The sequence below is a fragment of the Myodes glareolus genome, chromosome 10, assembly GCF_982192425.1.
Source record: "Myodes glareolus chromosome 10, mMyoGla1.1, whole genome shotgun sequence".
Taxonomy (NCBI): domain Eukaryota; kingdom Metazoa; phylum Chordata; class Mammalia; order Rodentia; family Cricetidae; genus Myodes; species Myodes glareolus.
Window position 1 is genome coordinate 24,348,421 of NC_142035.1, and position 26,863 is coordinate 24,375,283.

General features: G+C 39.4%; 1 protein-coding gene across 1 annotated transcript in view; it reads right to left on the reverse strand.

Moving 5' to 3' along the window:
* The window catches only part of Raly (RALY heterogeneous nuclear ribonucleoprotein), an 81,235-nt gene that overhangs the window by 27,918 nt on the left and 26,454 nt on the right, over positions 1 to 26,863 (reverse strand). The window contains exon 2 of the mRNA XM_085697180.2: positions 26,558 to 26,637. The gene's annotated coding sequence lies outside the window, so the exon portion shown is untranslated. The remainder of the gene's footprint in view (positions 1 to 26,557; positions 26,638 to 26,863) is intronic.

Below are 26,863 nucleotides of genomic sequence, written 5' to 3' on the forward strand. Positions count from 1 at the left end.
AGGGACTCACTCTGTGGTCAGGATAGCCTTGAATTTGTAGGGATCCTGTTTCAGACAGCTAGCTGAGGGCTGCGATTACAGCTATGACCTACCAGGCCCAGCTCCTGCTGTAACTAACTCCACAAATACTAAGTATCTCCTCTTGTGGTCAGACAAACTTGCACCTACTGTACTGTCTAAAACCTTTCAGAGCTTCCCAACTATCAATAATCAAGTCCAAATCCCTGATAAGACTATAAGGACTGTTATTAAGGCCACCAAATTCATATGCAACAATCTTAAGCAGTTACAAGCCACTCATTTTACACACGAGTAGATCACAGTACAAAGACAAAATTAGTTGCTCTATGTAACACAGTGAACAAGTCAGTATGAACTGGATCTGAAGAACTGGACTTCAACGTAAAGTTCAAAACTTTTTTGTTCAATTAGTCTACATGGGGTAGGTATAGGAATGCAGCACTATGTAGCTCAGAAAACCTTCTTTTAGGAATACCTTAGTTTGAGGCTACCATCCTGAACAACAGAACTGGAGCAATGACCAAGATGATCATTTGTGCTTCGCATAATGTATTTCTTCATATTTTAGTTGAAAAGCTCTTGCTGTCATGAACATCAAAGTAAAGGCCAAATAATGAAGCACTACAACTTTGGCAAAACCAGCTAGCTCCTATTACTAGCCCAGCACCTTCCCAAAGTTCCAAACTACTTGGTTCAACTGACAGGGCTGGAAGCAGCTGTGGTAGCTATGGTTCTTTTACCCCTGTTATTATTGTATAATTAGAGATTATACTAAACAAACTTTTATGCTCTAACCATTGATTTAAAAATAAATAAAAGTAACCGGGCACCATCCCCACACTCAGGAGGAAGAGGCAGGCAATCTCTGTGAGTTCAAGGCTAGCCTGTTCTACACGATCTAGTTCCAGGACAGCCAGGACTGTTAAAAAGAGAAACCCTGTGAAAGAAGGGGAGGGGGGAAGGGAGAGGGGAGGGAAAGAGAGGGAGGGGGGATCTCAACTGCAGAAAAAAAGGGAACGGGTTTTTAAGATGCACCAGTGTGTAAACCCAAGAACAAATACTTACTAGTTATGTCACTTTGGTTGTATCAATAAACTTCCTGTATCTCCACATGGCACATACATATTCTCACTACATACTAGGTCATTCACCAAGCTCTGCTGATTTGCCTTCATAAATTAATTTAAAAATGTTAGTGATTCATACTTCACACTCTGGGCTTCTGCAAAAGCAGTAAGTACTCTTAAGCACAAAACGTCTCTCCAACCCCCACCTCTTTTCTTTTCTTGATTTTTCCCAAGATAGGGTTTTTCTGTGTAGCCCCTGCTGTCCTGGAACTCACACTGTAGACCAGGCTGGTCTCAAACTCAGAGATCTGCCTGCTTCTGCCCCGCCAAGAGCCGGGACTAAAGGTGTTGTCATACCACCACTTGCCCCCCATTTTTATTATTACTAAAATTATTAAAACCAATCATTTACTGCCACTAAAAGTATTACCGCATTTTTTCTTGCTTAAAATGGCAATCAAGATTTTAAAATGTACTTTATTATTTTTAAATGCCTATCCAACCATTTTAGTAAGAACCTGCTTCATTTAGTGCCTATTACTTGAAATTACCATGAACCCTACCCTCAAAATAACCATATAAACCTCCACTTTTCTTATAGTATATTAATGACTATTATCAATGTGCTATTGTTTCCTTCCAGTGCTTTTTTTTCCCTTGTGTATTACAGAGTTATATCATTTATTCAATTTAATTTGTTCTATTTTAAGACATGGTCTTACACTGTCACCCAAGATAGCACAAACTCAACCTTTCTGTCTCACTTTCATGAATGCTAAGATTACAGGCATTCACAACTATCCTCAGTATAACCTTTTTTCCAAATTAGCATGATTAGACATGTACATATAATAGTATCTTTATTTGTTTATAGTTTTCAATAAGCATCATCCAGTAGAACTACTGCTTTAATAACTAAATGAATTTATAATAGTCTAGGCTGGTGATCATTGCAGCATTTTTCCAACTTATAGTTATTAAAAATAGGATCATCTGTGAGAAAGCTTATTCTAGATACTGTATATTTCTTGGGATAGATTTTCAGAAGCAGAATTACTGGTCATATATATGAACATTTTTACAGCTCAAGATATACAACCTAACTGCTTCCCAAATGGCTGTATCAACTTACAGTGCTATCTTGAATGACTACCACTTTCATGACAAACAGGACCATATATTATATTGTGTTTGTGTATAAGATGTGAATTAGTAGGGGAAAAAAAAACCTCGTTCTGCTCATGTGAAAATGAATAGTCTTCTGATTATGTTTACTAATTTTTTTTTTTTTTACTTCACAGAGTTCTGAATGATACAAGGAAATAATTATAGATCCTTAGGCCAAGAAACAAGAAAAAGATTTATTTACTAATTTATCAAGAAACCATTTATTAGGGCCAGAGAGGTGGTTCCGGGGTTAAGAATGCTTATTCTTTTGCAGAGAATGCAAGTTAGATTCCCAGCACCCATATCAGGCAGCTCACAACCCACTAATTCTCCAGTTCCAGGGTATCCAAACCTGTGTGCACTCCTTAGAGAAATCATCAAGAAATTCTAATCTTGTTAAAAGGAACAAAATGAAGTCAGTCCACATCTAGGGGAAGTGGAAACAGCAAGAAGTTATAGATGCTTAACCTCCTTTGTAGCTTCAAAGTACGTAGTCTGGGAGGCATAAGGATTCATACTGCAGAAAATGACAACAGAGAAACCGGATGACAGTACATCAGGAGAACTTTGTGGCCACCAAAGAGTGTGAGAGCCAGTATTTATTCCTATGTGATAAGCCACATTGCTCTGTAAAAAGGCACACATTAGGTGCTCTTCAGAGTCTAACCCACCAACTCATCCCTGGACAGGGTATCCTGTTCTCGTGCTGATTTCTCTTTCTCTCATGTTAAGTCTTCTCTCACCAAGCCGCAGAGAACTTTCCTACTATTTTCTGCTTAGCACGGTGCTAGACATAGCAAGGGTGCTAAGAAGGCTCACAGATTGATTATTTGCAAGTTCCTCATACATTAATGTTCAATAAACCCTCGAAACCTTGGCATAGCCTCTAATCTTAGAAACCACTCAGTTCATTGTCTGACCTCAGAAATCTTTCTACTTCTTGTTCATTCTGCCAAATTAAAAAAAAAAAAGTGCTTGGGTACAAAAAGCTATAAAGTGTGATAACTAAGAAGCACATCAGGTAGCCAGACAGGAAGCCCAGGGAGACATAAATCCTTCCTTAAAGCACAGTTTTCAAGCCAAGGACTCTCTCCTCAGTCTCACCAGCATTGTAACATTAAAACAGAATTTACCAACTGAGTGTTACAAGTCTCTTTAGAGAAGACTCAAACAATACCTTAAGGTATTACTGCTTTCTACACTAATAACAGTACCTCAAAGAAGACAAGGGTATTAACGGGATGATTATTTTAACAACCAATATGAATGCCTTGCTGGCTGTGGTATGAGGCATGGGCTGTGGATATTATGTGCTGGCAAAAGTCCATCCTAGGAGACTGTTATCAAAATGATGTCTCAGTGTCATCTCTTCCTAGCCTGACTTCTTCCCAATACAACAGCATCACCATCTATTTTATCTCAGCATCCTCACTGCCTTTCAGGACAGACCCACAGGTGCTCAAGGACTACCTACTGAACTGAACTGAGCTACAAACCATGCACTACGACCCCTAAACCTCCCTTTCCCCATCCCTGCTTTTTAAGAAACAAAGAAGATGGGGAGAGAAAATGTGAAGACATCTTTGCAAAAGTTCAAGCAAGCCACACCAGCCTTTAGAAAACACTTTTGTAATAAAAAATAATTATTGCTTATCACATGGTGTCAGAACACAGTCCAAGAATCGAGTCGGGGGGGGGGGGGGATTCTGAATTCTTGTAAGAAAACTACAAAAAAATCCTTCTCAAACTTCAGCTGCAGTATCTGCCACACTTCTGTATTTACACATCTGCCTCCCTGTACTAAATTCTAAAGTCTAAAGAAGAGACTACTACATTAATCACTGCAATACTGGCCTCCAACTCTACTACCCTGAAACCAGGTGTTTGCTAAAATTTATGCCAACAAATAAGTCTAAGAAACCTACCAAAGCTGGGCATGGTGGTACATGTCTTTAATCCCAGCGCTCAGATAACTGTTAGCTCAACAGTCTAGTTAGTCTACATAGTGAGTTTCAAGTCAGCCAGGACTACAAAGTGAGACCCTATCTTTTCATTTTAGAATCCTACCCAAGTCCTGTTAGAATAAATGATTCCTGAGTTTCTGATAGAGAAATTCCTTAATGTGAAATATATGGCTGTAATTTCTAAGATGTACCCAAGTACTTCACCCTTCAGTAGGAGAGATGGAGAAACAAGACAGTAACAAGAGAAAACAAAATTGGAGCAAAAGTATAAATTGGGTTCATTACATTATTTTGAGCAAAGGAAAAGAGATGTTGAGTATTCAGACCAGACTTCTGGATCTGGGCTTTCTGTCGTAGAAAGATGCACAAGGTCTTCACCAAGCAGAGAATAGCAAAAGCCAGAAAACACCTATCTGTCAGCAATCAACAAAAAGAGGAAGACTCGGCCCTCCCTCTCTATATTACCCAGTGATCATCAGTTTGACCAACTATACTACGTGGTGTCCCATTATGCAGAAACAAATAAAAAGCAATGTTTTTAAAAAGACATTAAGTTCATCCATAAGACTGTAATAGTTTTTCAATTAATAACTATTTCTTAGACATTAATCACACCTCAAGATCATACTAAGCAACTGTGAAATAATAGTAAACCTACAAATGACTACCCCTTTTCCCATCTTAATAGACTATGACAATGAAAATAATAACCTCAATGTCACTACACATATTCTGAACATAAGATTAGCTTTTGGAGCTGGAGACCTGGCTCAGTGGTTGAGAGTATTGACTTCCCTTCCAATGGACCGGAGTTCAATTCCCAGAATCCATATAGCAGCTTGCAATTGTCTATAACTCCAGCTCTAGAGAGCCCCACACCCTCACACAGATTATATGTGCAGGGAAAACAATAAAAATAAATTTTAAGAAAAAAAAACAGGCTTTGAAGAGTCTTTTCTTCAGAGAATCAATCAATATAAGGGAGATTTTTGTTTGTTTTGGTTTTGAGACAGGGCTTCTCTGTGTAACCTTGGCTGCTCTGGAACTTGCTCTGTAGACCAAGCTGTCTGGAATTTACAAAGATCTGCCTGCCTCTGCCTCCCAAATTCTGGGATTAAAGGTGTGCACTACCACTAACCAGCTAAAAAAGTATTTTTTACTAACTGGACCCAACCTAAAAGGATTAGAAAACCTTAAAGACAGTTCCCACCAATTGCTAAAACAACTCCCAGGGACTGGATAAAACTTCTAAAGCACAGATGGGCATAATGGTGTATACTTTTAATCCCTGCACTTGGTAGAAGGATGCAGGTGAATCTCTATGAGTTTGGGCCAGCCTAGTCTATACACTGAGTTCCAGGACAGCCAGAGCTACACAGTAAAAACCTGGAGGGTAGAGGGCAGACAGGACCCCAAAATCACATTCCCATCCTACAAACTTCATGATAGAGATGATGACAAAGGAACTGGTAGATTCTCTTCAAAGTAGTGTTGTTATAATTACTGATACCAGAGTGGTCTGCATTGGAAACTGAATGGTGGAACCCCAAGATCCCTGGAATACAATCTAAAATTACAGGAAGAACTGAATTTGCCCAAGGCCCTTATCCCTTACCTTAGTAGATTAGAGAAAGAGTCAAGGCAGTGATAGGAGAAAAGAGCCTTGTGGGTGAGATGCACCATTGCAGACACTAAGCTAATTACCTGATGAGGACTCTGGTCCTTCAACTGTTTGAAAACATTTGGTGCCATTAAATCTGCTGTTTATATATTTTCCTGCCTATTGGAACAAACAAATCAAAACAGAAAGCTTGATGCTCAAACAATGTGCTCTGATTAGTGGCTGCAGAAATGCCTGAAATTCCAGGATCTGCTGGTTAGAAAAGGATGATGCAGTACAAATAAATAATGTTGTGTCCAGAGGGAGTTGCACCCTCCCCCAGCTTTATACAAATAGTGGTTCTGAAAGCTCAATTGCAAACCTTACTCACCTGATCTTAAAAATAAAGAAGCAAGACAGGATCAGTGCTGCAGTAATTCTTCAATGGAGAATAGTGTCCTTTAACATACTAGTGATCATTACTCAGAAAAGGGCCAAAATGTCAACAACAACAAAAAATTAACACTGCATTTCATCTACTTCCTGTCAGTTTCAACCATTCCCCTCCTTTCTTCCTCAACCCGTTGCTGTATCTCAGTCCCACTTCAGAAGGCACTCCTGACAAACCAAAGGCCATACCTGCCATAGTAGTCTGCCCACAGACCTTCTCTCTCTGCTCCCCATACCCACTTCCTTAGTCTCATCCATGGCGCTCCTTCCCCATTGCCTCATTTCCTGTGGATCCCACAGACTTTCCCCTCCTCCTAACCCCCCTCCCCCAAGTTGCTTTGTCCCAGACCCCAACTCCAGTAGGCACCCCTTGCTAACTCAAAGGCCACTCCTCCCAGGGCAACAAGTAGGCTGAAGGCAGACCCACATCTCTCCCCAAAGTCTCATTCCCATCATGCAGCAGTGATATGGGAGAATTGTCTGTATTCTGTCAATTATGTATTTTAATAAAACGCTGATTGGCCAGGCAGGAAGTATAGGCAAGTCAACCAAACAGGAAGTAGAAGCAGGGCAAAGAGACTGGGAGTATTCTGGAAAGCAGGAAGCTCCCTCCGCAGTTCTGCCCAGACCACCAGAGAGGAAAGATGTAAGCTGCCCCGCTGGAAAAGGTACTGAGCCATATGCTAACGTAGATAAGGATAATGGGGTAACATAAATTATAAGAGCTAATAAGTAGCCTGACCTAATGGGCCAATCAGCTTTATAACTTAGAGAGATCTCTATGTGATTGATTTTCCTTGGGAGTTGCCGGCTGTGGGGTACCGGGCGGGACAGAAACCCAGCAAGCCAGCCCTTCATGTTACACAGCAGGAAACCTGTTGAGTCTCCCTTTCCTCTGATCCCATCCCCAAAGGATCACAAAATCCTTCTCTTCTACCCTTCCTTCCCTTAACCTGTCCAAATCCCAACAATACCAGCAGGCATTCCCTGTGAAAACCCCAGCTGCATATGTCAACATGCCAGGAAAATAGGCAGCACACAGACAGACATAACACTCTCTAAAAATCCAGGGAAGAAACAAAAACCAAGGAACAAAACACCCACACAACAAAAATCCAGAAACCAGCATCTAGACTTAAAATCATTTCAAACCCAGATGCTTAGGCACCAGCCTAAAAAAACCACAATTAACTGGAACTAGAGAGATGGCTCAGTGGTTAAGAGCACTGGCTGCTCTTCTAGAGGACTTGGGTTCAATCCCCAGCACCTACACAGCAGCTCACAACTGTCTCTAACTCCAGTTCCAGGGGATCCAATACCCTCACACAGACATACATGCTGGCAAAACATCAATGAACGTAAAATAAAAATAAATGAAAAATAATGAGAAAAAAACAACAACATCTAGGGCACCGTCTCCACTAGATCCCAGCTACCCTACCACAGCAGGCTCTGAAACCTTAAAACAGCCTTTATGAATACGACAGAGGTCCTTAAAGAAACTAATAAATCTCTTAAAGAACTCCAAGAAAACACAAACATTAGTGTAACGAAATAAAACTGTCTAAGACCTGAAATTGGGAATAGAATCTCAATAAAGAAAACCCAAACGGAGGAAATTCTGGAAATGAAAAGTTTAGATATTTGAACAAGAACAAGAGGCAAGCAAGCTTCACCAACAGAATATAGGAGATTGAAGAGAGAATCTCAGGCATTAAAGATAGAAGAAATGGACATATCAATCAAAGATAATAAAAACTCTAAAAACCTCTGACACAAAACATCCAGGAAATCTGGGTCACTATGAAAAGACCAAACCTAGGAATAATAATAGGTATAGAGGAAGGAGACGAAACCCAGTTCAAAGGCCCAAAAATGTTTTCAACAAAATCACAGAAGAAAACTTTCTCAACCTAAGGAAGGAAATGCCTATAAAGGTATAAGACGCTCAGAACACCAGAAAAGTCCCCTCGGCACATAATAATCAAAACACTAAACAGAAGATATTAAAACCTACAAGGCAGACTTATTAGAATTACACCTGACTTCTCAACAGAGACTAAAAGCCAGAAGGGCTTGAAGAGATGTGCTGCAGATTCTAAGAAACCACAGATGCCAGTCCTGACTACTGTGCCCAGAATGACCTTCAATCACCATAAATGGAAAAAAAAATATATAATCCACGAAAAAGTCAAGTTTAACAATAATCTATCTACAAATCCAACCCTACAGAAGGTGCTAAAAGGCAAACTCCAACCTAAGAAGGTTACACCCATAAAAATCAGCAAAATCAAAAGGAACGCACACCCCCACATATACACGCAGCCCACTCACACCAAAATAACAGGACTCAACAATCATTGGTCATTAGTACCTCACAATATCAATGGTCTAAATTTGTTAATAAAAAGACATAAATTGACAGAATGGATGTGAAAAACAGGATCCACTCTTCTGCTGCTTCCAAGAAACACACCTCAACATTAACGATAGACATCACCTCAGGGTAAAGGGTTAGTTTAGAAAGCTATTCCAAGCAAATGGACCTAACAAGCAAGCTGGTGTAGCCATTTAGTGTCTAACAAAATAGACTCCAAACTAAAACTAATAAAAAGAGATGGAGGACACTACACACTCAAAGAAAAATCCACTAAGATGATATTTCAGTTCTACACGCAGAACTGAAACCCTATCTCAGGGGAAAAAAAAAAAACTTTTAAACAAACAAAAAGAGCAGCCCAGAACCAGATGTTTTAGGGCAGAATCCTACCAGACTTTGAAAGAAGAGCTAACACCAATACTCCTCAAATTATCATACAAAATAAAAACAGAAGGAACACTACAATTTTTTTTGTTGTTTTTGTTTGTTTTGTTTTCCTGTTTTTCTATCAGTTTCTCTGTGTAACAGCCTTAGCTGTCCTGGAACTCACTCTATAGACTAGGCTGGCCTTGAACTCATAGAGATTAGCAGCCCACCTCTGCTTCCCAAGTGCTAAAATTAAAGGTGTACACCACCATGCCATGCCCGCCTGCCAAATTCTCTTTACGAGGTCAGTTACACTAATACCCAAACCACATAAAGAAAGAGTAAACAAAGAGTTTTACAACCCAGTCTCCCTCATGAACATAAACGCAAAAATTCTCAATAAAATACTTGCAAACCGAATCCAAGAACATATCAAAAAGATTATCCACCATGATCAAGTAGGCTTCATCCCAGAAATACAGGGATGGTTCCATATATGAAAATCAATTAATGTAATCCACCATACAAACAAAGAGAAAAACCATGTGATCATGTCATTGTGCAGAAAAGGCCTTTGACAAAATCCAATACCCCTTCGTAATAAATGTCCTGAAGAAATTAGGGATACAAGGGAAATACTTAAACATAATAAAAACAATTACAGAAAGTCTATAACCAACATCAAATTAAACAGAAAGAAACTCAAAGCAATTACACTAAAATCAGGAATAAGACATGGCTGGTCACTCCACACCTATTCAGTACCTGAAGTTCTAGCTAGAGCAGTAAGACACGTGAAGGAGAACAAGAGGACACAAACTGGAAGAGAAGAAGTCGAAATATCACGATTCGCAGATATAATATACATAAACAACCCTAAAAGTTCTACCAGGGAATGGATACAAGAGTAACTCCCCCCCCCAAAAAAAGAAACCCTACTCTATACAAATGGTAAATGGACTGAAAAAAAAATCAGGGAAATAACACCTTTCATAATAGCCTCAAGTAATAAAAAATATCTTGGGGGTAATTCTAACCAACCAAATGAAATACTTGTGTCATAAAAATTACAATACTTTGAAGAAAGAAATTGAAGATATCATAAGATTGGAAAGATCTCCCACATTCATGATTGGTAGGATTAACAATCAAAAAGTCCTACCAAAGCAATCTACAGATTCAATGCAATCCCCATCAAATTCCAACACAATTATTTGTAGACCTTGAAAGAATAATTCTCAACTTCATACAGAAAGACAAAAGCCCAGGACAGCTAAAACAATCCTGAACAATCAACGAACTGCTGGAGGTCCCATCATTCCTGATTTCAAGTTGTACTACACAGCTAAACAGACAAGTTGATCAATGGAATTGAACTGAAGACCTAGACATAAATCCACATACATATGGACACCTGATTTTTGATACAGAAGCCAGAAATACACACTGGAAAAAAGACAGCAAAGTGGTGCTGACATAACTGATATGATATGCCTGAATGTAGAAGAATGTAAAGAGATCCATATTTATCACCCTGCACAAAACTCATGTCCAAGTGGATCAAAGATTTCCACATAAAGCCAGATACACTGAATCTGATAGAGGAGAAAGTGGAAAATAACCCTGAACGCAATGGCACAGGAGACGACTTTCTGAACGGAACACTGATAGCACAGGCACAATCAACAATTAATAAATAGGACTTCACAAAACTGAAAATCTTCTATAAGTCAAAGACACCATTAATCAGACAATATGAGAGCCTACAAAATGGGAAAGATTTTTACCAGCTCCACATTCAATAGAGGACAAATATCCAAATTATATAAAGAACTCAGAAAACTACATATCAAAAAACCAAATAATCCAATTAAAAATAGGGTATAAGCTGGGTATAGTGCCATGTGCCCTTAATTCCAGCACTTGGGAGGCAGAGGCAAAAGACTCTGAGTTTGAGGTAAACCAGGGCTACAAAGTGAGTTCCAGGATAGTAAGAGCTACACAGAGAAACCCTATCTTAGAAAAATCAAAAACAAACAAACAAACAAACAAAAAATGGGATCCAGATCTACACAGAATTCTCAACAGAAAAATCTCCAATGTCTGTGAAACACATAAAAGAAATGTTCAACATCCTTGGCCATCAGGGTAATGCAAATCAAAACGACTTGGAGATTCCATCTTACATCTGTCATAATGGCTAAGATCAATAACACATGTGACAGCTCATGCTGGTGAGAATATGAAGCAAGGGGAACACTCCCCCATTGCTTTGGGGTGGGGTGGGGGCATACAAATTTACACAGCCATTATAGGAATCAATAAATATGGCACTTCCTCGGAAAGTTGGTAATTGATCTACCTCAAGATCCAGCTATACCACTCTTGGTATATACCACACAAAGACCCTTGCTCAAACATGTTCATTGCAGCTTTATTTGTAACAGCCAGAAACTAGAAACAACCTAGATGTCCCTCAATAGAAGAATGAATAAAGAAACAATGGAGCATTACTCAGATGTTTAATGGATGCAACTAGGAAGAAAGAATCAGCTGGGTGGTAGCGAAGTACACCTTTAATCCCAGTACTCAGGAGGCAGAATCAGGAAGATCTCTGTGAGTTCAAGGCCAGTCTGAATTACAGAGTTCCAGGACAGCCAGAGCTACACACAGAAAAACCCTGTCTCGAAAAACAAACAAAAGAAAAAAATATATTTTCAAAAAAACATAAATACATGTTTAAACCACTGAAAGAGGCAGGAGGACCACCATGAGATCAAAGCCAGCCTTGAGTGAGACCATCTCCCAAACAAAATAAAAACAAACAAACAAACTAAAACATGAGGGGTTAGAGGTATGTCAGCAGTATTAACATGTACTGCACTTCCAGAAGACTTGTGGCCTTGAGGGCATGGGCACACACACACACACACACACACACACACATTGTTGCACAAGTGTACATACAAAATTAAAAACAAGTCAAATAAATCATTGAAAAAAATCCCCACTGAGATAGGAACAATACTGAGTTCTTAATATTTGTTCTGTAGGGTGCCAGTATAAGGCACCCATATTAAATATATTTTTTCCTCATATGGCACAGAAAGAAAACAGGCTCAGAGAGATTTAATTAATTCCTCAGAGTCACATGGCTAGAAAGTAAGGGACACTATGTTTCAAGTCTGTAACCATTTATCTCCCAAATCTTATTTCTATTTGGGCTCTGCCATTAAGATTATTAAATGGTCACCAACCTTCCCTAGGCTTCTTTCTATAAATGTCAAGCAGAAACAGAAATTCTTGCATTACTTTCCCTCATAGTGGCTCTATAGCTCAAAGGCAGAAACAGGTATAAAAAAAGTAAGACTATTTATTAGGAAATTTCTGAAATGACATAAATGTTGCTATCTTTTCTTTCGCTTTTAAAAACTTAGGACATTCTTGCAGGGATTTCAAGTCATGCGCCACTTAATACTTACTAAAATCTGACAGGATTTTCGATAATCAAGAAACATCAGTTTCTCTCAGCACTGATTATTCTTGAGGCTGTTTAGCAGTAATGCTGAGCACTCAATCTAATGCTTAAGAAGTTGGAAATAAAAACCAGAGTGTGGATGAAAGCCTGGTTGAAGGCCTATAGCCAGAGTGATCTAAATAAAGTAGTTGTCATGATGGCTTTGTGACCAGACTCGTTAAACTCATCTTGAGACATGCCTAGGAAATAGGTTCAAAGAGTCGTTTGAGATAGCAGATCCCAGGAGCCCTTACACTGAGGTCAGTACAAGATAACTATGTGAGACTAGGAGAAAGATGGGGTGGGAGTGGGAAGCTAGAGATGGAAAATAGAATGAGTTAGCTAATTTTGCTTTGTTCTGAGATAGAGAATAGCTTGGGAGGAGCCTAGTTTAAAAAAAATTAAAAAAAAATTAAAAAAAGCAAGTAACTGGGTATAGAGCTCTCAATGTATCTTCTAGTTCTGTCTGAGATCATACCCTCATGATCCAAACTGCTGAGATGGCCATCTGGTCTCCAATGCTTTTAACAATTAAAGCCAAGAACTATAGCAAAGTGTTCTTTAATCTAGGTCCTGGCTGGGAACAGTGAAGAAAACAATGTCTAGGTTCTTAGTGAAGAAACGATACCAAATCTCTGGACTGAGATACAAGGCCCTGCAGCCTTAACATTCCCTATATACATCTCTAGTGAACGAATTCCTCATCAGTAGTAGTCATTCCTTTTCCTCTTGTCTGTCATTCTTTCTGTGAAATGTGTTCATGTAGGTGTGAATGAATGTATATATGCAAGTGGCTGTACACAGATGAGGATGGCAACCGGAATCATCTCAGATGTCTTTCTTCAGTAGCTACCCACCTTGTTTGCCTTTTTCAAACAGGGCATCTCACCAGCCTGGAGCTCACCAAGTTGGCCAAAGAACCACAGGACCTGCCCATCTCCACGTCCCTAGCACTGGGATTATAAGGGCATGCCACCACACTCAGCTTTTGTTTGTTTGTTTACTTACATATGTCTTTTTGAGACAGTCTCACTATATAGCCTTGACTGACCTGGAGTTGTTATGTAGGCCTGGCTGGCCTTGACTCTGCCTATCTCTGCCCACAATTAAAGGCACGTGCCAACATGCCCAGCAAGTACTTTTTTGTTTCTTTGTTTGGGAAGTGGGTGTTTGTTATTCAACAACAGGGCTTTTCTGTGTAGCCCTAGTTGTCCTGGAACTTGCTCTGTAGATCAGACTGGCCTCAACCAGCAAAATTTAACATTGGTTTGGGGGACTGAACTTGGGGTCATTATGCTTCCACGGCAAGCACTTTACCAACGGAATTATTTCCTTAGACTTCCATGTGGTCGTCTTTCTATTCTCTAATATGGGAAAGGGACTTGACTCCCATCCTCTACCCTTACCTAACCCCATGCTTATTTTATCACAGAATCTTGGCATGCAAATTGGGTACTATATTTTAAGAACTGGAGAGATAGTTCCATGGTTAAAAGCATTGGTTGTTTTTCCAGAAGACAAGAATCCAATTCCTAGCACCCACATGGCAGCTCCCAACTGTCTATAATTCCAGTCCCAGGAATTCAATGCCCTTTTCTGGTCTTCTCAAGCACCATGAAGGCAAAATGCCCATACACATAAAAATAAAATAAATATGTTTTATAACTGAATGAACAGCATTCTGACTCTGGGTTCAAAGGAAATATCCTTGGCTCAAAATCAGACTATGTGAATGTAATTTCACCATTAAAGCGCTTGGTGATCTTAAGAGCAAACTCAGCCATTCTTTGGACCATTTGTAAATGAGTTATCACTTATGATCTCAGAAGGTCCTTTCAATGCTCAAAGTATGTGGGATTTAGGCTCATGAAGTCCCAAGGATGATGTGCTTCTCAAACTATCTGTATATTCCATAGAATATATAGAAGGCACAACCAACACCTATAGCCCCTACACCAAATAGAACTCAGTTGTCAACAGCATCACAGACTGTCAGTTTACTTAGTTTCTTCTGATGAACTGCCAAAAATAAATTGAAGGTGAGCAACAGAGCATTTTAATGAGTCCAGGGCATAATGAATCTTTTCCTCCTGTGTCAATTAATATTTCAAAGCTAGGATCTCCAAGGACCAATTTATTAGGAACAGAGAGAAAGCCTTTTGTTCATCAGTTGCTGCTTCCTGAGCCACCTGCCCTGCCCTTGGTATCTGCCAGATAACAGTCCTGTTCGCTCACCTATGACAAATGGTGTGATAGAACCTGGCCTGAGGGACTCTTTTTTTGCCCAAGACCTCTAGGGCATAAAACTGAGAAAGAAAATGAGATCCAGCATTTCTTAATGGTGGTGAGAGAAGAACTGACTTTACTGCCATCTCCCAGTCTTCAAAGAGCTAACAGAAATAAGCAGAACAGTTTGCCTTGGCTTTTACTCAAGCAAGCTTGGTAGATTATTTTATTTACCCAAATATTTTGAACTCTCATACTAATCTGTTAGTTCATTTGTCACAATGACAAATCACCTGAAAGTCAACTAAAGGACATAGATTTATTTTGGTCTATGGTTTCAGTCCATGGCTAACTAGCTCCATTGCTACAGGCCTATGACAAATGAGGCTGCTCACCTCATGGCAGCTAGGAAACAGAACAAAGACAGAGGGGCCAGATTTATCCTTCAAAATCATGTCTTCAGTGACCTACATCTTCCAATCAGGCCTACTTCCTAAAAGTCCATTTAGTATGAACCTATCAGTAGATTTAACCCATTATGAAATTACCTTTGAGGTCTAAGCACTTCAATAGTGCCATCAGCTAGAGAGCCAAACTGTCAGGTCACTGGGAAGGCATGGAGTGACCTACAACCACACATTCATACCTAAAAACTATAACAATCTCAAAGGCAGTTATCAACAGTAGTATTACTACTAGACATAAAAACAAATGCTCTTAAGAGGAAAAGAACTAACCTAGGAACACAACTAGTAAACTAGTAGGAAGGAATCAGGACTCTTACCAGTATAATTCTGAAGACAAGGTTCTTCCTATCAAACTACAATAACCTTGTTTAGACACCTGAGATGATGTCCAGAACAGCAGAGTTGGCCTCCAATCAGCCTCAGCAACATTTGAACACTTGTTAATTCACTATCTTTTCCACAAGTAAAGGGAAAGTGTGCACCTATGTCGTGGAATATTCCTTTACACTGTGTGAAGATATTTCACTGTGATTGGTTTAATAAAAAGCTAAATCGCCAATAGCTAGGCAAGATTTTGGGGGCAGAGAGAATGTTGGGAGAATGAAGGGCAGAGTCATAAGGAGTTGCCAGTCAGACATAGAGAAAGCAGGAAAGCAGTTCCTGATCCGACATTGAGGTTGAGCTAGGAAAACTGCTTAAGAAAAGGATGGAGACCAGCAAAAGTAGGAAGGAAACAAAAGAGTTATGGAACATGAATAATATGTCCAAATATGTAATTGTAGACATATAAAAATGTTATAAAACTCAATGTTATATGAAACATGTTATATATAGTATATGCTAATCAAGACCTTTTTTAAAAATTAACTGTTGAATTAACTACAGATTCACATGCTCAAAGCACTGAGTATACAAAAACCCCCATCTACTATTAGCTGGTGATTAACTAGGGAAAAGGGAGAAGCTATCCTAGAAGGAACATTTGAGAAGTATTCCTAGGGCCTCAAATCCAGATATAGTAAACTTCAAAAATTTCAATTCTCTTCCACATTGCTTCTGTGGAAGTTAAGAATGGAGCCATGCTTCAAACAATTTTGCACATTGGCTAGAGTAGAGATCAAGCTGCTAGTTTAAGTGTGGGAGTAACATGAATAAGAGTGGAAAACTAGCACCTTACTATCTTTGCGCCAAGTGGGAGGTCTAAGACAATGGCTAAAATAGTATATTCCCATGACAAAGACAAAATAAAAAGCTAACGTAAGAAAATTTGGACAAAAGAAAATAAAATCAAAAAACCTTAGTTGCTCTTTCCAACTATGTGGGTCGACAGCTAAAGGCTAAAGAGAGGCCATATGTAGAGAATTATGAGCCAGAGGCTATGGCAGAAGAAAAGTTGGGAAAGAAAATCAAGTTATTTCTCCGTTAGAAGTGACTCAATGACTAACGCACTTCTTGAGGAAGGAAGAGGACCAGAGTTGAGATCCACAGAGCCCGTGTAAATGGTAGTTAAGCATGGTCCCCAACCCCCGGGCCCCAAAAGAAAAATAATTCCAGGTTACATTTTCAAGAAGGTATTAACTAATTTTGGACCTAATTTAGAAATCATGATTCTGCTGGTTTCCACACTGAGTTAAACAAAACTTGACGTGCTTCCAGAAAAAGTTGGTTAACTTAGGAGGAGACTGTAAGACATTAGGGAAATTCAGACCCTAGTATTTGTCTCCCCTTCTAACCTGTCCTTCAACCTTCTATTTACTTTGGCTCCCCTTCGAACTTTTTTCCTTATCTTTAAGATCCATTCCTTCTGCATATCATCCTATGTAACACCTCTGCTTCTTCATATGAACTAACAGAAAAGCAAACATGACCAAAAAGAAAATGTGGATGTTGGTCCCAGCAGAAAAAGAAGTGGTACAGCGGGAGCTGAAGAGATGGCTCAATGGTTAAGGTCACTGACTGTTCTTTCAGAGAACCCGGGTTCAATTCCCAGCACCTACATGGAGGCTCACAATGGCCTGTAACTCCAGTTCTAGGGCACCTGATACCCTCACACAGACATACATGTGGGCAGAACACCAACACACATAAGATAAATCTTGTGTGTGGTAGTACAAAAGAGAAATAAGAAAGAAAGAAGCTGCCTACTGTGTTTAAAAATAAAGACTTGGCAAGTGAGATAGCTCCAGGTAAAGGCACTTGCTCTGCAAGCCTGCCAGTCTGTTCAATCTCTGGAACCCACAAAAAGATTGAAGGAGAAAATCAATTTCATGAAGCTGTCCCCTGATCTCAACATGTACGATGGCACACACCATACACATACATATAAATTTTAGAATTTGACATGCTTGTTATATTATGTATTAAATTACACACTGGCAAGACACATATATCTACAGGCCTGCCTCCTTCACAGGAAAAGATGTCAGAAGACAAGAGAATTCTAAGACCCAGTCCAAGTGAAGGAAAGGAGGTCGATTAAGATTAACTGTGGCACTTAGGCAACAACACAGTAACATAAAGCCATACGTAGTTCAAATGGCCTGGGGTGAGAGTTATGGCATCTGTCACTTATATACAGTATAACTTTAGACACATTTCTTAATTATTTACTGGATTTAGATTTCATAATTATAAAATGCAAATGCTGGTTGAGGTCTCTGTTATTTTTAAAATGGTGCCCTGGAACTTAAATAGTTTAAGACATTAGGGATAATCTTTTGTAAAGTGGGAAAATAAGCCACTAGACTAACTGTAAAGTTACATCAAAGAAAGTAGCTATGCTGGGCGTTAAATTTCTATAAAAAGCTCTTCTGTAAAAGTCGCAATAGTCTGTTAAGGACCCTTGACTCTATCATAAAATTCCATGATTTTATGATAAATGTAGTGAGGAATAAAAATGAAGAAACAAAATATATCCATCCTTTCAGCCAAACTATTCCTAAAAGTATACCATTACAAAGGGGTTCCATTAAGAAGTACCTAACAGCTGATATAAGAGTTCAAGGCCAGGTTCAGTTTCCTATTAAGCAAAAAGCCAGCCTGAACATGAAACCTCAACCTTAATTTAAAAATTAAAAAAAAAAAAGAGGAGGAGGAAGAAGGGGGGGGGGGGAGATGAGATGGGAGGATGGTGGCACACACCTATAATCCCAGCACTAGGGAAGCAGAGGCAGGCAGATCTCTGTGATTCAAGGCCAGCCTGGTTCGTAGAATGAGTTCCAAATCAGCCAGGACTATTACACAGAGAAACCCTGTCTTGAAAACTGAAACCAAATCAAAAAAAAAAAAAAAAAAAAAAAAAGGCCAGACTGTGGTGTCATACACCTTTAATTCCAGCACTTGGATGGCAGAGGCATGTGGAACTCCAAGTGCGAGGTCAACCTGGTCTATAAAGTCTGGGACAATCATGGCTACTCGGAATGTGTGTTGGGGGGCAACAGTAGCACTTATCAATTAAATATAAATGAGTGTGAAGTAGACCATGAAAACACAGGTCTCAGAAAGTGTGGGGGCTAAGGCTAAAGACCTGCCCCATCTGCAACTAAAGACTGAATAAGCCCAAGGCTCAGGAGAGAACCCTGTCAGAGAGCTTAAACTCCCTGGCACCATGGTAACAACTAAGGATTTGGTTCTGTCACTTAACAGCAGAGTCCTTTCTTATGGGGCTCTGAAGGTATATGGATGGCTTTGTAAACACCAAAATGAATACCTGAGGACCTACCTAAATCTGAAACAATCTTACTTCTAAAATCTGTGGCAGGTCTCATCTCCCTCTCTCCCTGAAGGAGGTTCATTAAGTTTGATAATAACTTCACAGCGACAGACTGGTGTTTTTTCCTGTACTTCAGTGGCAGGCACACAAGGGAGGCTTGTCTACCTGAAATACTCCCCCTCCCAACTCTTAAAAAGGACAGTACATGGTTTACTAGAGACTCTTCCATATCAAAGGCCTTTTGATTCTTGGATCTCTAGGACCCAAATCTGAGTTCTGGGGAAGGTAGTTTAAGAGAGGGTACAGCAGAAACCTGAGAAAACAACTAAGGGCATGGAAAGTATTTCCAGTTCTCAGGCTATCCAATGCCTGCCCTTTCTTGGGCACTTTTGAACACTCTATTCTTCCAGAAACAATGTGGCCAGAGACCAGGGAGGTAGTATGGTTGTTGGGAAAGAGCTCAGTCTCTGGGGTAAGAGGTCAGAATTCAAACCAGAGCTGTTTTAGACATGATGTGGCCACTGCATCCATTTTCTTCACTGTGTCTTAGCTTTCCCCTCTGGAGACATTAATAGTTTAATGAGTTTTCAGAAAGATTAGGGAGATAGTCTATTTAAAATACCTATCACAAACGTACAGGAGACATACATTAAGTATTACTCTAGAGGGAAAAGGGAAGTGCACGAGAGAGCAGAAGGTGAGAACAAAATAAAGTGGTATCTGTATGAAGATGCTATGATAAAACATGTTACTCATGCTATCTAAAGAGTTAGCAATAAAGAGGGCTAGCAAGACGACTCAGTGTGTAAAGGTGTCTTCTCTTATTAAATTCAATCTCCAAGATCTAGATGGTAAAAGAAAAGAACCAACTCCCAAAGGTTCTCTGACTTCCATGTATGCTGTGAATTAAATCTTTTCTATCAAATATTGTAAAACTTGTGTTTCTGATAAGGAATACAAGGAATTCCAATCTTCTTGTCTCTCCTACCTTGTAAAACTTTCATGCATATATTTTAATCCAATTCCCCATAAAATCACTTTATACAAAGAGGTTAACTCCTAGCTAGGCATGGTTGGGCACACCTTTAATCCCAGCACTTGGGAGGCAGAGGCAAGCAGAACTCTGAGTTTGAAGTCAGTTTGGTCTATAAAGTGAGTTCCAGGACAGTCAGAGCTACATAGAGACACTGTCTCGAAACAAACAAAAAAGTGGTTACCCTCCCTCCTGTATTTCCTTTGCCTGTTTTCTTTTAAACCAGCCAATCTCCACAGTCTGAGATTGAATCCTAGGCAATGGGGAAAAGACACAATACCTACCAGTGTTAGAATAAAACCAAGTAGACGTCCTGTCTCTGTGTACTTGTTTCTCTGTTTTGTGAACAGCACATCCTCTTGACCAAGAGTAAAATTTTGCCTTGCTCATCATCGGTGTTGCAAGGGCGTCGCTTGTTAGCAAGGAGGTCACTTCTTAGTTCCTGGCTGCCCAGTTAGCTTAGACCCGAAATAATCAAACAGAAACTGTATTAATTAAATCACTGCTTGGCCCATTAGCTCTAGCTTTTTATTGGCTAAATCTTACATATTAATTTAACCCATTTCTATTAATCTATATCACCACAAGATCGTGGCCTAACAGCAAAGTTTCAGCATGTCTATCTCTGGCGGCAGCTCCATGGCAGGTCTCTGACTCAGCCTTCTTTCTCCCAGCATTCAGCTTAGTTTTCCCTGCCTACCTAAGTTCTGCCCTGATATAGGTCCAAAGCAGTTTCTTTATTCATTAATGGTAATCACAGGACACAGAGGGACTCCCATGTCACAGAGGCACCACCAGAGTGGTAGTCTCTTTCTTTGCAAATTTATTTCTAATAGCATGAATGCACGTGTGTGTGTGTGTGTGTGTGTGTGTGTGTGTGTGTGTGTGTATAAAGTAATTTAAATTTTTTAAGAGGGAAAGGGCAAACAATGTGATTCACATGATAGGTAAGGAAGACTCAGGAACAAACCCCAGCCAGCAGATCAGAGTGCAGCACAAATGGGAATGAGCCGTTTTGGAAATCTATTTAGCAGTGCTACTATTCTAAAAGCATCTGGATCTTGTACAACCCAAAGTAAACAGAAGTGCTTATGGGGTGCTTTTTTTCCTAAAAACAAGTGCAACCTATGCTATTGATATACACCACAGGGGACCTGAGAAGGCTAAGGAAAGCTGAAACACTTTTTGTTCCAATCTTTGCTACTACATATATGTGGTTGCAATTGGTCTTGGCTCTAGAGAAGAAAACTCTGGAATGAGACAGCAGAGACCTGGAATCTGGTCTGAGCAAGTGACTTCACTGCTTGATCCTCAGTTTTTCTTTCTTTTTCTCAGTATTATTTCTCTACATGCTTAATCTATTATCACCATCCCCTCTTTCAGAAAATAGTATGGTTCTAAAAGATTAAGAAACTGTAGAAACTCTGAGTCTATCTTTCTATTCTGCTTCATTATCTGTTATACAAAAGGGCTGAATCAGAGAACCAAGGCATTACCAGAGCTAATCAAACAAAACAAACAACAACAACCCCCCCAAAAAAAAAAAAACCATAAAGCTATTTCTGGTGCCTGAAACTGGTTTCAGTAATTTTATTTAAATATCCTAGGGCTAGACAAAGCCTTTTTAAAAAAGGTATACAGGTGTTTTACCTGCATGCCATATCTATGCACCACTTGTGTGCCTAGTACAGATGGAAGACAAAGAGGCCTGAGACCTCTGAAAAGCAGGGGTCATCCATCTCTCCAGACCCTAAAACTCAACTACTGAAAAGCCTTCTCGTGGAGCTAGAAAACTTTTTTCCATGGTAAACAGTGCTTGCTGTTCTTGCAGAGGACCTGGGTTTAGTTCCCAGCACCCACATCAGGCAGCTCAAACCACCTATAGCTCCAGCTCCAACACCAGTTCCCACCTGGCATACACATAATACAAACAAAGAAAAGCCTTCTCACAAATAAAATCATATCAACTGAGGGCAAAAGCTAGAACACAAATACAGCTTAAGAACAAGATAGTGGGCTCTCTAAAGCTTTCTGCCTTTGTTAATCCTTTTATAGCTAAGAAAACTGAAATTCAGGAATGAATTGCTTTCCAAGGGTTGGGCAGACTAAAGTTCAGAACCTGAATTGCCACATTCCCCTTCTGGTTTGAGAATTTATTTCAGCCACTGATAGATGAATACTACTCCATATACCAAGGTTCTTCCCTTTCCCTTCTTCCTCTCTCTGCTCCCCTTCTTTAAAAGAGGAAGCAGTTTGTTGATGTAAGGTTGGATCTTGCTGAAAGAAAATGTGGCAGAGCAGAGCAGTTTACATCGTGGCAGACAGGAAGCAGAGAAAAAGGGACTATGGGGCCTGGGATACAGGGTCCAAAGCCACACCTCCAGCAGGCTGCCTCCCCCAGCAAACCAGGGGAAGTTGTTTTTCCATCATCCATCAGCATCATAATAACCACAATTCAACCTAACTGCAGATAAGGAAAACTACAGGTCAGTGAAGTTAGTCACACAGGAGATAAATGTCAGCACAAAGACTCAAATCTTAGTATAAATTTGACTCCTTTAAAATCATATACTTTCAGGTTTTTGAAAAACATATTCAACAATGTGAAAGAAACACTAACTGACACCCACCAGTTATATCCAAAGCTACACAGAGAAATCCTGTCTCGAAAAACTAAAAAAAAAAAAAAAAATACACACACACACACACACACATACACTCTACAATAAAGTAGGATTTATTCTAGGGATACAAGGTTGATTTAGCATCTGAAAAACCAATATAATACCATGCTGATTTTATTTAAAAAGAATACAAGAAAACACTAAGAATAACTTTAAGTGAACAAATCAGACAGCTTATAAGTAAGTATCTAGAAATTAAAAATCATCAAGTGACTAAGGAAATAAAAAATGTAAGCATAACTATATGAAAAAACTAAAACATTTTTATAATGAATTAGTAATTTAAAAATATTTTAGGAAAATTTCATATCCACATGGCTTCAGTGGTAAATTCTATCAAACTTCTAAAGAAACAATACTAATTCTTTATTATAGACTATAATTCAGACTATAGAAAAGAATATGATTCTACTTTCATTTAGCCTTTGAGGCCATTTATTACTAATACCTAAGCCAAACAAAGACATCACAAAAATACTACAATCAAATCTAATATCTGGCACACACCTTTAGTCCCAGCACTCAGGAGGCAGTCAGGTGTATCTTTGTAAGTCTGAAGCCAGCCTGGTCTACAGAGTGATTTCCAAAACAGACTCCAAAGCTACAGAGAGAAACCATCTCGTAAAAGCAAAAGCATAAAAATAAAATTATACATTACTACAAAGTAAAGTATTTTAGGGTACAAGGTTGCTTTAGCATCTGAAAATCAATAAAATACCATGCTGACAGAATAAAGGGTAAAAAGCACATTAGCAACAAAATCTAACCAGTCATAACTAAACCTCAATAAACTTGGGAATACAAGGGACTTTTCTTAGCTTAATAAGTCACTCACGAACAGAGAGTAACTGAATACTGCATTGTAAAATAAATGGACACGGTAAGGCTCTCATCAGTTCTTTCTAACACTGTACTACACAGAGTGAGAGGTACAACTGGAGTAGTCAGCCAGAGGAACTTCTTTTTTAAAGGACGGCTTTTTTAAAGGACGGCTAATCTCGACATTCCTCTACCTATTTTACTCAAAAGCCTTACACAGCATCCCTATGTATTCTTTATGACAACCTCTCCATAGTCTAATGTCTCTTGCTTGCTTTCTAGACACTAAGGCTGACTTTGGTTTCTTCAAACATAGCCAAGCTTCTGTTTCAGGACTGGTGACCTTGCTTCTACAACATCCTTATTTTCTCAGACAGACCTTCTTAATCTGTAGTTCTCCTTATTCCCTTCACCTACATTTTTTTCTTCACATTTACTCATTCTTTTGCTTTCCTCCACTAGAAAATATACTATGAAATCAAACTATTTTATGTACTGCTAGATCTCAAAACCTGAAGCCATGCATTGTACATAGAAAATACCAATAAGTACTAAATGAATGAATAATAATGTCTTCAAAACAGAAAGTTCATATAGTAGAATAAATAAAAAAGAGCTATTAGATCCAAAAGGCTTAAAAAGACAACAGTTTAGTAACTCAAATCCACATATAACAGAAAAAAAGTTTGAGTCTCTGCAGCCAGATTCCATTACATTCTAAGCTTAGCTCTTCCAATCAATGCCTACATGCCTTCTCTAAGTCTCAGTAATTTATAAAACAAGAGTAACACCACATATCTCCCAAGCTGCTATGAAAATGAAATAAATTTATGTATAAATTTAACTCGATTCAGGAAATAACCAGGCCAGCTTAAAGATAAGCAATTATATTTGACTTAGGCTGTTTTGCTTTTCCCTTCTGTCTACTTAGGAGGCACAAAGAAATATAATGCCCACATCGTTCTCTTGAATTTAGTGTTGACAAGTTCCAGCTTTTCTTTCTATCCTGAATCTTCAGGTTTTTATTAACACCTTTCTGTCTTGGTGGTTTAAAGTTACACAGATTGTGATTTTTGCATGGCTTGTGTGCCAAGCTTATAAATTACTCCCCTATGAAAACATTTCACTATTACTTAAAAATGTGAATGGTTCCTTGTAAGTAAGTGTGCAATATACAAGTTTATCTAGCAGTCATTGACCAGGGGAAAAAACATAGACAGCAGAAAAACTGGAATGTATCTCCAGTATGGTATGTAACTTCAACACAAGTATCCTTTGTTTCACTAACAGTGGGAGTGGGAGTAGGCTGAGACAACAGGAAACAATGTACACCACTGGTTAGTGCTAAAATGGATTCTTAAAAAGAGCTGCTTTGAGAGTCACACCACAACAGAGGCCTTGAAGCTTGGGCACCTGAGTACATTTAAACCTAACTCTGCAAAGCATATGCTGCAGACTACAACTGACAGTGTTGCATGGTTCTGTCACCTGTGCCCTGGAATCTAGTTCTTGATGACAAAATATTGCTCTGGGTAGGTCCTGCAGGAGAAGAGGGAAAGGTAGGGGAAAGACTTACAGCAGAAATTCCCTAAGGAAAACCCTCCCTTTTGACTTTGGGGAGTAGGGTAGCAAGCAGGTCTCATTTTTATGTTTCATTCATGCTACTTAATAATTTGCAAAAGTTTTCTGACTTAAATTTCTCATTTGATTCTCTACATTATCACTGAATGGCTGTACACACATATGGCAACATATGGCAGGGGGTTGAGGATTTAGTTTGGTAGTAGAGTGCTTGCCAAGCAAGTGCAATATCCTGGGTTCAGTCCTCAACACACACACACACACACACACACACACACACACACACACACACACACACACACACACACGCAGCAGAAAAACGGGAAGTTACAACAATTTTATAAATTGAGGGAATGAAGACTGCCCAAAGACATATGTTGAGAGAGATACCATTAAAAACTCGGGTTATCTCAGGGCAGTGGGGGAGCATGCCTTTAATCCCCAGGATTTGGGAGCCAGAGGCAGGCAGATCTCTTGAGTTTGAAGCCAGCCTGGTCTACAAAATTGTTCCAGGACAGTCAGGGCTGTTACACAGAAAAACCCTGTCTCCCAACATCAACCCAGCTGTCTAGGTCCCTCACTCTTGTCAGTGCAACAACTTCTGAGATCCCTTAAGTTCTAGGTATTTTCTTCTTCCAGTCACAGTTAGATAAGCCACTGCCTGCTTAAGGTCCTGTACACTTTGATCCCCTCATTGATCATATTGCTAGTCACAAGGAACCCTAATTCTTCCCTGTCCTGTTGGGTTTCCTTAAATAACTTGAAATTCTGAAGAGGGTTGTCTTCTTAAAATTTCTTTAAAAAGAAAAAAAGAAACTGCAGAATCCCAGGAAAACTAGCAAACAGCTCATGAAAATGTGTCCCATCATAATGGTATTCTAAGATCAGCTTTACAGGTTCCTAGGTTATTTGTACCTCCTGAGCCTCAATTTCTTCATCTATAAAATGGAGTTGTCTAGAAAAAGGGAGTAAGCACAATAAATTCTCAATGTGGTGATTTCCCTTCCTATCTGAGCTGCCCAATGTCCACTTCACACAGCTCTACTGGATCACTTCATCCTTACCCACCCATAATCACATTCTGCAGGACAGAGACTTCCTGATGCTAACCTGGGGCTTGGCAGATCAAAGAGACTTAAATCAAGAAGATCCCCCACACGCACCAATGGTTGTTAGAATACATCAAGAGTTCATGAGAAGACAGCTATGGTTCTAGGTCCGAAGATTTACACTTCCCCGCAGCACTGGCAAAAGCAAGGAGGAGGAAGTCTTTTTTCTGGCAAATGACCCCAAACATTCCTATGGCAACTCCAAGAAAGTGGCTTCAATCCTCCTCCCAGGCCAGCAGGCCACCTAGGCTCATATCCAATCTCTAGAATAATCCAACGCCTAGAAAAAATACTTAATTGTAAGATATCAGTACAAAAGTTGAAAGGAATCCCCAAACTAGCTACCCTATACCTGCCCAAAGTTGCAAAAATCTGCCCAAATATCCTCACTTACCTGTACCAATAAGTTTAGCCAGCTATTTTGTCCTTAGGGTTACAGGGTCAGCAGCAACGGTCTCTAGAACCAGGGCTCACCTGTAACAGAGAAAAGAGGTCTGTCAAGGGTCTTAACCCTTACACATTTTTAATCCTGGTTTCTATCATTTCAGATCATGTTGAGTGCTACAAAGAAAAATTTAAACACTGTCATGAAGAAAAAAAAAAAAGGAGTAAGAGTAAAAGCTACTTCAGATAAAATGGCCAAAAAAACCTTTCAAAGGATGCCATGAGAGCAGAGTGGGAAAACCCAAGGACTTTACTT